Source organism: Nelumbo nucifera, chromosome 2 (genome assembly GCF_055504915.1).
Source record: "Nelumbo nucifera cultivar China Antique chromosome 2, China Antique-T2T, whole genome shotgun sequence".
Classification (NCBI taxonomy): Eukaryota; Viridiplantae; Streptophyta; class Magnoliopsida; order Proteales; family Nelumbonaceae; genus Nelumbo; species Nelumbo nucifera.
In genome coordinates this window covers 33,627,451-33,642,143 of record NC_142650.1, presented here as the reverse complement: position 1 = coordinate 33,642,143, position 14,693 = coordinate 33,627,451, and positions in this window count along the sequence as shown.

The following is a 14,693-nucleotide window of genomic DNA, read 5'->3' as shown; positions in this document are numbered from 1 at the left end:
ATTTATAAAAATGTGTGTGTGTGAATTTTTTAAATTATTTATTCCGTTTGTTTATAAAATATTTTTTTTTTATATTATTCCTTTTAATTTGTAATTGAAGTTGTTAAAAATAAATTTATGTTAGTTTTTTATTGCATGTAGATATTAATCTTAATAAAAGTCGATTTATTTACCCTTATTGACATGAATTAAAAAGTAGTTTGGTGGTTAAGGAGGCATAACTGTCTAAACACTAAGGTTCAAATCACACCACTCCCAATAACCTATTGAGTTAGACACCAAGGCATAAGTGTCCAAGTACCAAGGTTAAAGAGGCATAAGTGTCTAAGCACCGTGAATCCTGTATCGGTGTTCAGCTAATCCTTTTTTATTTTTTTGGGTTGCATTATAGTCAATTATTGACTTATCGGTTTATTTTTTCCATTGATCAAGATGGTTAAATCGTTGATCTGTTGACCCATACAGAAAAGCAATTCAACATCAAGGCCTGGTTTTAAAACATTCCCAGATTTGACTATCATTTTAAAGCAATTCCTTGTCCAGGAAATTTATAAGTGCTCTTAACATAACATTCTCGGCCACCTGTAGACCTATTTGCAGGCCGGGCTTTGGATTTGGCTTAATATTCTTTTGAGCCTGGGCTTCGGGTTGAATCCATTCAAATTTTGATAAATGTTAAGCTAAAGTCCGGCCTAGTATGATGCTAAACGTACACCACATCAATACTCTCTCTTTTGAAGAAAAGGAGATCACCATCGATAAAACTTTTGACTCTTATCAAGTTGTTTGGTGGGATTGCTTTTCATGGTAGATGTTAAAAGCAACTAGGCATAACCTTTTTATCACCCACCGTACAAGGCAATTATAGCCACAATTTAAAAGGACGGAAGCTGTTTGGATCACCGTTAGCTGCTTGTGCATTATTGTGCATAAATGGAATTAACATTTACATTTGAAAAGAGAAGAAAGTTCGGTGGTACATCATCTTTCATGCAAAGAGAGAAAACCAGAAAACATATGTAAGGTCTGGTCTCTCGTGGACAACCATCCATTTCCATTTCCCCCTCTGAAAGAAGCCAATCCAAGCTGTCAATCATGTAATATCTTTTCAGGGGTTTTGAGTCCCCTACGGCAACTAGAAGATATCTGCAATATTGCCAATATGAAGTGTGGACGACTACATGAAATGTACTGTTTCCCCATTCCTTTTTCATGGCATGATGGCATAGTGCATCATGACTTCGTCCCATCTATATATAAATCCTATTTCGCCATTGCATTCTGCATCATGATCTTAGCAATTTTATTAGTAAAACTGTAGATGACCTAAACACTTTTTTAAGGTTCCCGTCCTTTTAAAGTATATGGGGAAGCCATCAAAAGTCTCTCTCTCTCTCTCTCTCTAAATTTACTCCCTTTGTACTCTCTTATTCACCTTGACACACTTGACACCTTGGCTTCATACTAAATTCTTCAACTCGTCTTCATTTCAAGCCTCTCTATTTAATTTGACCATTGACCAATAGGGTCTTTACCCCCAAAAGGCCTCTTACAATTGTTCATGATCTCAAGTGATACGCTTTTACCAAGGTCTTCAACCCAGCTTTCCAATTCTACCATTGCCTCTAGATTAGGCATCAACAATTATAGACCCAACATCTTTCTTTCCAACATGACTTTATGTTCTTAGGTTGTGTTTGGTACCATTTCTATTTTTACCTAAAGCATTTTGGATTGATCAATACAAATAGGTGAGAAATATGTCTTGTCACATCATATATGAAAGTGACTTTAGTTAGAAGAATGCATGTGTGAGTGATCATTGATGTATATATAGTTGAAACTTTGATGTTGTTTGTAAAAAGTACAATTTGTATTGATCAACCCAAAAGATTTCAGGTAAAAAAAAAAATGTCTTTCTCACTAATTTATATTGATCAACCCAAAATGTCTCAGGTAGAAAAATGCAATGGTGCCAAACACAACCTTAAATTTAATCTAATTTACCATACGGTTATTGCCTTCCTCTTATTCTCTTTCCTTTAACTTCCATTTTCCTTTTTATTTTGTTTTCAATATAATTACTATTCTATTCTCAAGTTTTAAAATAAACATATAAATTTGATAGCATCTGAGTCTGTGACTATAAAAGTGGTGTGTTTAATTATTTTCTAAATTTTCAGGTTCTTATATATTTTATTATTACTAAAATCCATTGTTTAAGTACTTAATCATACAAGCTTCTTTGGTTTTCTATAGAGCATGTCCCCGTGAAAAAGACAGGAAAAAGTATCATTTGTAATAAACTATTAAGTATGGTTTTCAAAACCGGACCGGACTGGATGGTTGGATCAGAAAAACTGGGAACCGGTCAGGTGATTGGTTCCATTTACCCCAAAACCGTTATTTCCCCACAACTGTTGATTTGGTCAGTAAACCGCTGACCTGGGTGGTTGAACCGTTTAACGGTTTGATTGGTTTTATTTTTTTAATTTTTTTTTTTTGTCAGAATGGATTGTCTGTTTGATTTGAATGATCGGACTATTTAACCCGAAAACCGAACCCCTGACCGATTTGTTGTCCGGGACTTTTAAAAACCTTGCTATTGAGTTTCTATGTGTCCTATCTACATTGGAAATAGAATTGAATGGAATCAACGATAGGCCAATTCCAAAAGTCTACAAATCCAATTGTTTGAGTTCAAATTCACACTGGAATAGACGTTGGAAAAGGGACGGTAGTGGATTTTAAGCCTTAAATTCAGCAATCTTGTGGGACTCAAAATTCTACATAAAGTTTTGAGAATTAAGCCAGCAATGAAATTAAGTAAGATTAAGAAACTCATTGTCTCTATGCTGTCAATTAAGAAAACCATTACATTCATTAAAGAAAAAAAAAACACAGGAACAAACAACTGCATGCGCATCAGCCAAAACAAAAACCTTGTGCCATCACAGCTGCTTCTGTCAAACTGATGTCTTATTAATTTCATCAGATAGATTTCGAGTGGGTGAATCATGACAACTACTTCTGTCAAACTCTTGGATCTTGGGTTGTCTAAAAGAAGGTTATTAGTTGAACCATGGACCATATCCTATGGTTGTTAAGATCCATTTTCAACATCTATAAATTAATAATAGATTTGATAAAGTGATTTTAATTACAGGTTGTGGGCAATCGATTTGTTCTCTAGTTCATCGTCTTCAAGTAAAGATCTATCATCTCTGTTAAATTCTCAATTCCTCTTCTATTATCACAATTCCTTTTCGTTAGGGGTGAGTAAAAAAAATAAAAAAATCAAACCGACTAAAAAAACGACCGAAACCAAATCAAAAAATCGGTTAATTGAACTGATCAGTTTGGTTCCGGTTAATTAATATAGAAAATCGGCAGTTAATCGAACCGACTGGTATACATATATTTCTATATATTTTATATATGTGTATGTATTATATATATATATATATATATATATATATATATATATATATATATATATATATATATATTATGATGCGACGCAATCCGGCTGCTCTTAGCTGGTGATGACTTAGCTTCCAGTAGACGATAGATTTGACTAATCTGCACAAAGAGAATCAGAGAACCGGGGGTGCTTACCCGGCGAGGTCGCCCCGATGCTTAAGTCGGTAACTTGCGAGCTGATGGTAGCTTAGAAAGTAAGAGAGCTAGTGAGCAGAGATTACGCGTACATTTGCCCCTAGAGGGTTGGGGTCTTTATATATTGGAGTCCTTGCGGGTTTCTCAGAGTGGTTCCGGGATTCTTGCTATGGTGAGGCCCATTTCCGTATTAACAGGAGATAACGCCACTATCCGATAAGGCATATCACTGCCGTCCGAATCGGTCGGAGGAGATAAGGCTAGCTGTTACGAGGCACGATCCCATAAAGCGTGGAATCTGGTGGCGTGATCTTTGGGGTTGTCATGCAGAGGTCGGCTAATATTACCTGAGCTAGTGCCCCTTGGATCCGACCTGGTACGAATGCCGAAGTGCCTTGGAACCGAGGTGATCCTGATGCGACCGTATTCTGAAGTGAACTTGTCCCGAGGTGGACTTGCTTCGAGGTGGTTCGGTTATCCAAGCTCGGTCCGTTGCAGATTTGATACATCGGGATGAGTTGTCATCTTGTCAGTTAGATCATATCCACGTGTCCCCCTATTAGCAGGTTGGGCCAAATCACCCTACATTATATTATATTTATATAATATATATTATAAAAACTAAAAATCCAAAAAACCGACGAACTGAACCAATCAACCAATTAACCGATTGACTTTGATTCGATTTTGATTACTGGTTGGTTAGCTCCCGTACTCTTCGTCACATATTTGATCATTTCATTTTCCATTATTTCAATCTGTGAGTCTATCTTCATTTAGGTCTGATTTGATCGTTGTATTTGATAATGAGGAAGAGGGAGAGAGAACTCCTGGAGGGTCTATGGGAATTATCACAAGTATGGAGAAGGGGAAGTTTGTGATCATTGTATTGATTGGGCTGCCGCAGAAACTATGGATGCTCAAGATCTTTTGGAGGAATACCTCATCTAAAAAAGGAAACCTGGATTTGATTGGAGTAAGAAGAATCCACAATTCCACATGGAGGTAACTTGTGATGGTTTGAACTTTTTCAGAAACTTTGAATTAGTGGAGGAAGTCCCTCCATTGCTGGAAGCATTAATATAGGTCAATACTTAATTGATCTGGGAAATCCCAGGGGCTAGACCAAAAGTGAGTTTCTAAATGTATACAAGTAATTAACCCTTATATCAATTTCAGATAGATGAATCTTTATTATGTGACAATTGGAAATAGTGACAATGAGAAATTAATGCCAATACAAGGAGGGCAGAGTATCGTAAGTGTGGGTTTTGGAAATTACAATTTGTTATGACTATATGGACAAATAAAAATTTGTTAGGTGGGCTCTAGTGAAGATTTTCCTTTTAATTTTTAGTGTTTTCAACCATTTACAATGAACTTTTTTTGCCTTGCAAGGTCTACATAATTTTGATCATGTTCAGGCTCCTTTTTTAGGTGGTGTTTGGGACCATTAATTGTCATTTTCTATGAGATGGTGACATGTGATGCTACCAATTAGTGTTTCAACTTTAGTAGGCAAAATGCTTATTTATCTTTTAATTTCTATGTTTTATATCTGTTTTCTTTCTATTCTCTAACAAGCAATCCCATCATTCTCTATTTCAGGTCAGTGGAACAAGGAAGAACCAAGGCCCATTGATATCTTATCATATCACCTAAGAGATAAGATTTAAGAAGTAAGGGGGAAGAGAACAAAAAACACTACTGAGAAAGAATAATAAATAAACAACCATTGCCTTTTTTTAGAAAATGGCTTACATGGCAGCAGCAATGGAATCAAACAAAAACATTATCATCTTTGGGGAAAATAGTACACTATTGCAATGAAAAAATGACAATAAAACCAAACATCACCTTAATGTTTGGTTAATAAAATATGGCATCCATCTGATGGTTGGTACTGATCCACACAAAATTAAACGTGTAGGGCAGTAAACAAATCTGACCAAATTTGGATATGGGTTATCCGAATCCGATAAGGATCCAAAGATCCCATTAATCTGACCCCATATCTAACATATATGCAAAGCATGTATATGAATTCAATTTATTTGGATATTTAGATATCTGATCTGAATTCCATTTGATTAAAATAGATAAAAAACAATATATATTATAAATAAGAATATAAACAAATACAAGTAAATTTAATTCTGATGATTTTTTTAATGCTAAAAACTAGTATTGTATATATATATATATATATAATCGAATCTAAGTGGATCAGGTCAAACAATATCGGAATTCAATCTGATTAATAAACATATCATGTTTTATTAGATCCGATTATAATTACATGGGTTTTTAAATCTGTCACAAACAAATTAAATTCGAATTCTAATTGAATTAAATTCGATCCAGTTGCAGCCCCAAACATGGCAAGATTGAAGACCCTAGACATTTTTTTCTTGTTCCCATATCTACATAACTTATTCCTGCAATGTAAATACTTAATATATGGAATAATGGAAATCATTCTATTTTCATTGATAGTTTGGCCCCTTATCTAACTAGATTCCCAACTTTGTAGTGATAAATAATTAAAACATTTATGTTCTTGGAGAAAGCATTTGAAATTTTGAATATTAGAAAGTAAACTCGTTACCAAACTACCTGCCAATACTAAAAAATACAAAAAAAAATAAAAAAAAAAGACCTCTATCTGTGGACTGTGGAATCATCCATCAAAAGATTCCCTTATTGCCATTGGTTGCTATATAAAGAACTGCAATTGAATGGTGAGTTGCTGAAGACTTTTATAAATGCAAATATATGCTAACATGCTTTTAGATATCTGCTTTTGTCTGGTTAATTGATTTGAAGAAATCTATTATATATTCTAATCAACTTCATTATTTTTTTATTTCTTTCTTTAGTTGGCACTGTACGGCATCTCAGTTAAAGGGGGGCAAAGGGTGGGTGGCTGAACCTGTGGGCGAGAATCCACAGGTTGATTGTACTCACAAACATTCAAACTGTAATACAGCGATTGAAACCGGGCCTCCACTATATTGGAGCTGTTTCAAAATGGGACAGGATTTTCTGCAAGCAAAATCTCTACATACCATAAAAGCAAGGGAATTTTCTCTCATGTTTCTATAAATTTAACATATATTAGTAAATGTAGACGTGCGTTGCGTGTTGAAATTTTAAATTATAATAATAATTATTATCATCACCATTATTATTATTATTATTATTTAATTTTGTATTTCATTTCTATTATAAATAAAAATAATTTTTTATTTAATATGATGAATATATAACATTAGAAATGCCCCCAAATGTTTTCAATAAAAGTATATATTTTTCATATTTAATTTTATTTAGTATAATGAATATATAATATTAGTGATTTGCTCGATTCTTTTTTTGTGTTTTTATATATTATTTATTTTGATTTGTTTATTATTTGATTATGGAAATATTGATTAACCCATTTGACCCAAATGGTTGAATTGTTTACCCACTACTAGGAGGGAAGAAAATGGTTTTATTTTCAAATTATTTTTTAAATATTTATTTTTATATTATTAAAATCAATGTTATGGATTTAATTAATAGAATTTAATGATGAGAAAATATATCTTAAATATAGGATTTAATGAGAGAATATATCTTAGATATTAGACTTAATGAGAGAGAATAGGAAAATAATTTTATTTCCAAATGGTTTCAAATTTTATATTCCATTTCCATCATTAATTAAAGTATTTCTTATTTAACATACTTATTCATGTCTAATATGATGAATATATGATATTAAAGATGTTCCCAAAATTTTCTTTAATTTCTATATTTTTTGCATTTTATCAAGTTTTAATTTTTTTTATTTAATTGTGGCAACAATGCAACATGGGTTGGCCTATTGGACCCAAAATTGTTTAATTTCTTACCACCACATAAAAATACTGCTTTTCTAAGTCAATTTCAAAAGTACAAGTTTCTATGTTATTAGAATTATTTATGTATGGATTTAATTAATGGAATTTAGTAATTAAAAGAAACAAAAATGTTTTAAATGTATGGCTAAATGAGGGTGAATGAGATTTAATACCTTAAGTGTAATTTAATGAGAGTGAATTAAATGTAATAAATAATAGTATTGAAATTATATTTTCTACCCTCATAATAGATAGGGACCCTATTTCAAAAATGGGGTATTTTAGTTCAAAAAAAATTCAGAAATCTTAGAGCCTATTCATACTTTTTATAGTGTATATATATAAATATATATATATATATATATTTATTTATAGTAGTATAAGATGTATGAAAGATATTTTAAATGTACAAATGAATCTTATGTAAATAGAATTTTTGTTTGCGAGAGATCCCAGCTCTTTTAAATTGGGCAATTTCTATGGTTCTAAATTCTGCTTTTAGTGGATTATGTAAACCCATTTTGACAAATGAGCACCAGTGTAGGGGTGTAACTTGGGATGGATCAGGTTGGGTTTTGATCCGAATGCATTGGATAAAGGCCTCTTTACCATGAAAAGTATGTATATGCGTATCATTGTTGACAACTTTTGACTATTTTGGTGATAGAAGTTTGCATTAATTTGGTTGTTGAGGAAGAGTGAGCTTTTTCTGTTTACATTAAAGGGAAAGGACTAAGGGGCCATCACTTGGTTGCATTCCTTTGGCCATCCCTACATTCTCTCCCGAATGTGGTTTTTGAGTATAAAGGTGGCTAATTTGTGCTAAAATATGCCCATGCTTAGAACATATACCCAATCTACTCCTCTTAGACTTGGCAAAAAGTTCACTCAATCCATGAATCTGAGCCAATCCAATCCCAAAAAATAGGGTTAGGGTCTCATATTTAGCTACCTGAATGCGAGAATGGCCGACCTGACCCGACCTGAAAAACTGGGTTGGGCTGGGTTGGGTCATGGATCAACCCGTTGACCCGATTGTCAAGTCTAATTGGGACTATTTATACATTATTAAAAATTTCTACTCTTTAATTTTTTTTCTATTTAGTCTTTACTCTTTATTATTTACTCTTTAAATTGTTAACTGTTCAAATTTTCTTATTTTATATTTGAAATTTTAAGGTTAATTCCTTTAATTTTAGCATTTTTATAGTTTTTTCTTTATTTTTTAAATTTCAGTTATTTTTTTAGATGACCCGAATTGACCCATGGATCAACCCTAACCCAAACATTTAGGATTAGGGTCTACCATTTGATAATCCAACTCAAAATTCAACCCGATGTATCTTAACCCAACCTGAACCTGACCCACCCAACCCAATTGCCAGGTCTAACTCCTTCCCAAGGCCCCATATAGCTGTGGCCAACACTGGGCCACATGAGCCCTAGAACAACTTGTTCACTCCTATCCCAATTTATGTCAGTCAATCTTCCATAAACAGTTAATTAACAAATCGGTAATTTGATCTCCTTCACCACATATGCATGAAAAAAAAAATAGAATCTAAGCATTTTTTGTATTAATTGTAGAGATTAAACTTTTCACAATCAACTTGGAAATAGAGTAAAGAAATTGGCCCATCATCCTGGTTAGAGATGCCACTATTCCCTTCATAAAAAAAAAATGCAAATTAACTTGAGTCTAAGGGTTTATTTGGGAGGATTGAAGTTTTGATTGAACTACTTTCACAAAACTGCTTTTGGAAAAATCACTGAAAGAATCTTAAGTGGATAGCTATATTTTTAGCTGATTGCTAGTTTGGGCTTTGTAAGATTCTCACCAAACATTGCTTATAGACTGGATGGGAGGGGCTCACCTTGTAAAGCTAGAAACCATGTAACAAAGCCTGTTTATGTAATGTGTACAGTGTGCCCCATCTAAGAGATTCATGGTGCCAAAATTTCTTAGGTCCAGAGCATTTTTGGCTGTCTGATTTTTTGTGTGGTTTCAGATTTATAGTACATTATTTTGCACAGTCCCAACAGATGATGATATTAATTTGATAGTGGGTCCTGATTCTTTTTTATACACTTGAATCTGCAATTCAGGAATCAAGGTAGACTGATGACTTGATTTTTTAAATATAAATTTGTTGGAGTTTGTTGCAAGATGATTCATACTTTCCTAGTCGGTCCAATTAGAGTAGACCACTGCTTTTCTATGCTTCTATGTAAGTTATCATGTGAAAAAGACAAAAAACACACTGGACATCATCATATGAAACAGAAATGGTGGGGTTTTGCCAATGTATTACATTTTGTATCTCTAAACAAAGATGATGGCTACAGCAACAAAATCATATTGATTTTTTTTGTATTAACTGTTCTGAAGGTTCTATTTGGGAGTACAAATATATATATATAGATTAGAAAATCTTGTATTTTATATTATTTTATATGTATTTATATTATACATATTTATATTTGTGTTCTTTCTAAATTGAGCCGAAAAAATAAAATCATACATATCAAATCTAAAAGACTCTGTAAGGCTGCTGTGTATGGTTTAAAGGAAAAGGTAGGCAAAACAATGAAAATGTAGGAAAATTTGAGCAGATTTACCTTTTCTTTCAAACCAAACACAGTCTCCACGTCCAGCCCCTAATGCCCTACTGGAAAGAGTATGATTATAATTCCTATTTGGTTCGATATTGTCAAATACAAAAAAGCTGTTTGAACTTGGGTCAGGCTGAGAAGTGGGTTCTAGCTTGCTCTTAGTTTGAAGTTTGAACATGAAAACCCGAGGAAAAATCTTCTACAACCAAGGTCGCATCAAATACGGCTGTGCTTAGACCTGGCAATTGGGTTGGGTGGGTCGGGTTTGGGTTGGGTCAAAGTACTTTGGGTTGATTTTAGGTCGGGTTGAATTTTGGGTTGGGTTGTCAAATGCTAGACCCTAATAGTGAAATTTTGGGTTAATCCATGGGTCAATTCGGGTCATCCCAAAAAATAATGAAATTTTAAAAAATAAAGAAAAATTACATGAACAAATGTCAAAATTAAAATAATTAACCTTAAAATTCCAGATATAAAATAAAAAATTTGAACATTTAACAATTTAAGAAGTAAACAATAAAAAGTAAAGACTAAATAGAAAAAAAGAAAGAGTGGAAACTTCTAAAAATGCATAAATAATCCCAATTAGACTTGACAATTGGGTCAACGGATTGACCCATGACTTAACTCAGTTATACACGTATAACCTTCACTACTAAAACATCTAGTTCTAATAGATGAAGAGAAAATTTTTGGTCTTTAACAAATAAAAGGCAAAAATCAACTACCACTTCATCATCAAGTTCATTTACTGAACATGATTTTTATTTACAAGTTAATTTTTTAATTTAATAGATTCCCTCAACTTGAAGGAATTAAATAATTTTGATATTTTAGTTGATTGGAGTGAACGTGGAAAATTTATTTTAGCTTTTGCTACCATGGCATGCAATTTTACTAACCCCTCTAGTGTCTATAGTTTCATTGGAGTCTTTATTTTAGTACATGTATTAGAGTACTAGACAACAAGAAAAACTACGTGAACGATGAAAGTCTAAAAATGTGCAAATGCTTGAAGGATTGGTTGGATGCTAAGGATAGACTATAAGATCAAGGAGGGCATGACACTTCTCCTAATGTTTCACCAAAAGCAAATGATGTAGATCAAGTTTAAGGAGATGGAGGTGGAACTTGAAAAAAAATAATGAAATCAATATTTTTGCATACTCAATAATTGTATAGCATTTTAAAATTATTGTAAATTTTGTTTTTTTCAATTTTATTTAAAAGTTGTTGCTTATTTGTTATTTTTTCAATACCATTGTAAATTTATATTTTCAATTTTATTATATTGTTTTTATCTATTTAGTACCAAGTGTTTTTTGTTAAATTTTTATTTTTCCCAAACATTGTATCATCTATGGACTTAGCAAAAAATAAACAAAAAAAAAAAGACTTGGCCCTACATATAGCCTAACCCAGACTAAGCATGTGACACGGCTGGTCCAGCATGGGCTTGCCCGGGTTCATGCCATGGGCCATGCTAGGCCTGACCTTATAGGGGTTTCAGGCCAAGAAAGCATGGCCCACTTAGGCCCACATATCAGCATGACACGACCCGTTAAGGCATAGGCAACCCAGCAAAATCATATTATGCTGTTATGACACAACCCACTTTACATCTCTATGTAGCCCCATATAGCGAAAACAAAAAATAAATAAATAAAATAAAGCTATTTACTCTAATATGAATCCATATCACCACCACATTAGTAAATTCACTTTTTCCTAGTGGAAAAATGAATCATTACCAAGGTTAAGGGATATTGGTATGGAGGAATGCTACCCCGTATTGGGTACTCTCATATAGAAAAAAATAAAAATAAATAAATAAGTCATTTGCCCAATAAGAATCCATATCACCAAAATACTAGCAAATTAATTCTCTCCTAGTGGAAAGAAAGAGCCATTACTCATGTTTAGACCTGTTCATGGGTCGGGTTTGGGCTTGGTTTTTGCCAAAATTTCAATGGGTCTAGCCCGAAACCTGAAACCGACATAGTGTAAAGCCAAACCCAAAGCCCGACCCATGAACAGGTCTACTCATGTTGGAGGATATCAATATGGGTGTGTGCTACCCCTTGTTATATAGACCCATGTAGAAAAAATAAAAATAAATAAATAAATAAAATAAAGTTTTTTGCCCCAATAAGAATGCATATCACCATCACATTAGCAAATCCATTTTCTCCTAGTGGAAAAATGAGTCATTAGCAAGGTTAGGGGATATTGGAATGAGGGTGTACTCCCCCCTATTGTGTAGCCCCATATAGCAAAAATAAAAAATAAATAAATAAAAGAAAGTTGTTTGCCGCAATAAGAATTCACATCACCACCACTTTTAACGAATCATTATCTCTTGATGGAAAAGAAAAAATGTCATTATCTAGGTTGGGGGATATCAGTACAAGGGCATGCTACCCCGTTGTGTAGTCCTATATATCAAAAATAAAAATAAATAAATAAGGCCGTTTGCCCAAATAAGAATCCATATCACCACCAAATTAGCAAATCCATTGTCTTAGTGGAAAAAATTAGTCATTATCCAAGTTGAAGTTATCGGTATGGGGGCATGCTACTCCTCATTGTATAGTCTCTCATGTAGCAAAAATAAAAAATAAAAGAAAGTTGTTTGCTCCAAAAAAGAATCTATATCACCATAACATTAGCAAACCTATTTTCTCACAATGGAAAATAAGGTCATTATCTAGATTGGGGGATATCGGTATGGGGACATGCAACCCCCTGTGGTAGGTATAGCCTCATGTAGCAAAACTAAAAAATAAATAAATAAAAGAAAGTTCTATGCCACAAATAAGAATCCATATTACCACCACATTAGCAAATCCACTTTCTCCCATGGAAAAAAAAGGTCATTACACAAGTTGGGGGATATTGGTATGGGGGCATGTTATGTCTCATTATGTAGCCCCATGTAGCAAAAATATAAAATAATAATATAAAAAAAAAAAAGTTGTTTGCCCTAATGAGAAGCCATATCACCACCACATTAGCAAATTCACTTTCTCTTGGTGGAAAAAGGGATATCACCCAGGTTGGAGGATATCAATACAGGGGCATGCTACCCCCATTATATAACCTTATGTAGCCAAAATAAAAAACAAGAAAAAGAAAGTATTTGCCCCAATAGGAATCCATATCATCACCACATCAGCAAATCCATTTTCTCCCAAAGGAAGAAAGGGTACCATTACCCAATCTTGGTCCTCTCTATCCAAAGTTGTAAGAGGGATGGATTGGATATTAACCTAACTTTCAGCATTTTCTTGCAATAACATGGATGCTTTCAGACTCAAGCCCATTTTCTTTACCAATCAATGGCCTTAGTTTTTTCAAGAATGGACATGTTCTTTTTTTTTTTTTTTTTTGACAGTAAGAATGGACGTTTGTGATTTTAGAACAAGATCAATAAATATGCTTTCATATTACAATGGTACACAAATGGTGCTAAACAACTTTTTATTTTTGTTACATGGGGCTACACAACACCCCATACCAATATTTGTCAACCCAAGTGATATCCCCCAAACTAGGAAAAGGTGGGATTTGATCCAAGTCTTTGCTGCAGCCTGCTAGAGACCTTACCTACTTAAACTAGTTGGTACTTTCATTGGGATTTTGAAAGTTTCAATGTTTTCAAGGGAATGTTTAAGAATCCATTTTACCACCACATTAGGAAATCCACATTTTCCTAATGGAAAAAAGGGTCAATTACCCAATATTAGTCCTTTAGATCTAGAGTCCTAGGAGGGATGGATTAGATATGAACCTAACTTTCAGCATTTTCTTGCACAAATGGTTGCTTTCAGCATTTTCTTGCACAAATGGTTGCTTTCAGACTCAAGCCCCATTTCTCATGATATCAGGTAAGATTTTATTATTGGACCAAGCAAAGGCCCAATTTTTCAAAATAATGGACATGTTTATGATTTTGAAACAGGATCAGTAAATATGCTTTCAAATAATGGAATAATGAGACCTACCACTAACATTATCAATGACATTGATGATCCCAAATATACTTAGCTTTAGAGAAGCCAAGTTATGTGGACAAGAAAAGAGTTGGCCCTATATTACAATGGTAGACAAATGGTGCTACTACCGGTCTAACTGCTTTTTTCTGGGCTAAACCTGAGAACTCATTGCCATGGTCCACCATATTTGAGATGGTTTGGTCATGGGTCTTGGATCCTCTAAACCTAGCTACGACCCATGAAAGTAGACTCGAATATTTATAGGATCTTCCTTTCATACATTAACGAAGAGAGAAGAAAATGATCTATTTCTGATTTTCTCTGAGGTATTGTTTGGGAAGAATACAAATATAAATGCAAATCCATACAAAAGGGAAAATCTATAATGCGGGAAATACTAGGGGTGCAAATGGATCCGATTCCAATCCGATCCAAGATCCAATCCTATTTTGTTGGATTCATATCTCTCCTGTTCGGATCTTTGGATAGGATCGGATTATAAAATAGGATCTGATCAGAAATCGGATTGGTTTCAGATCATCCCCTATCTGATTCAAGAAAATCTGATTCGATATATATA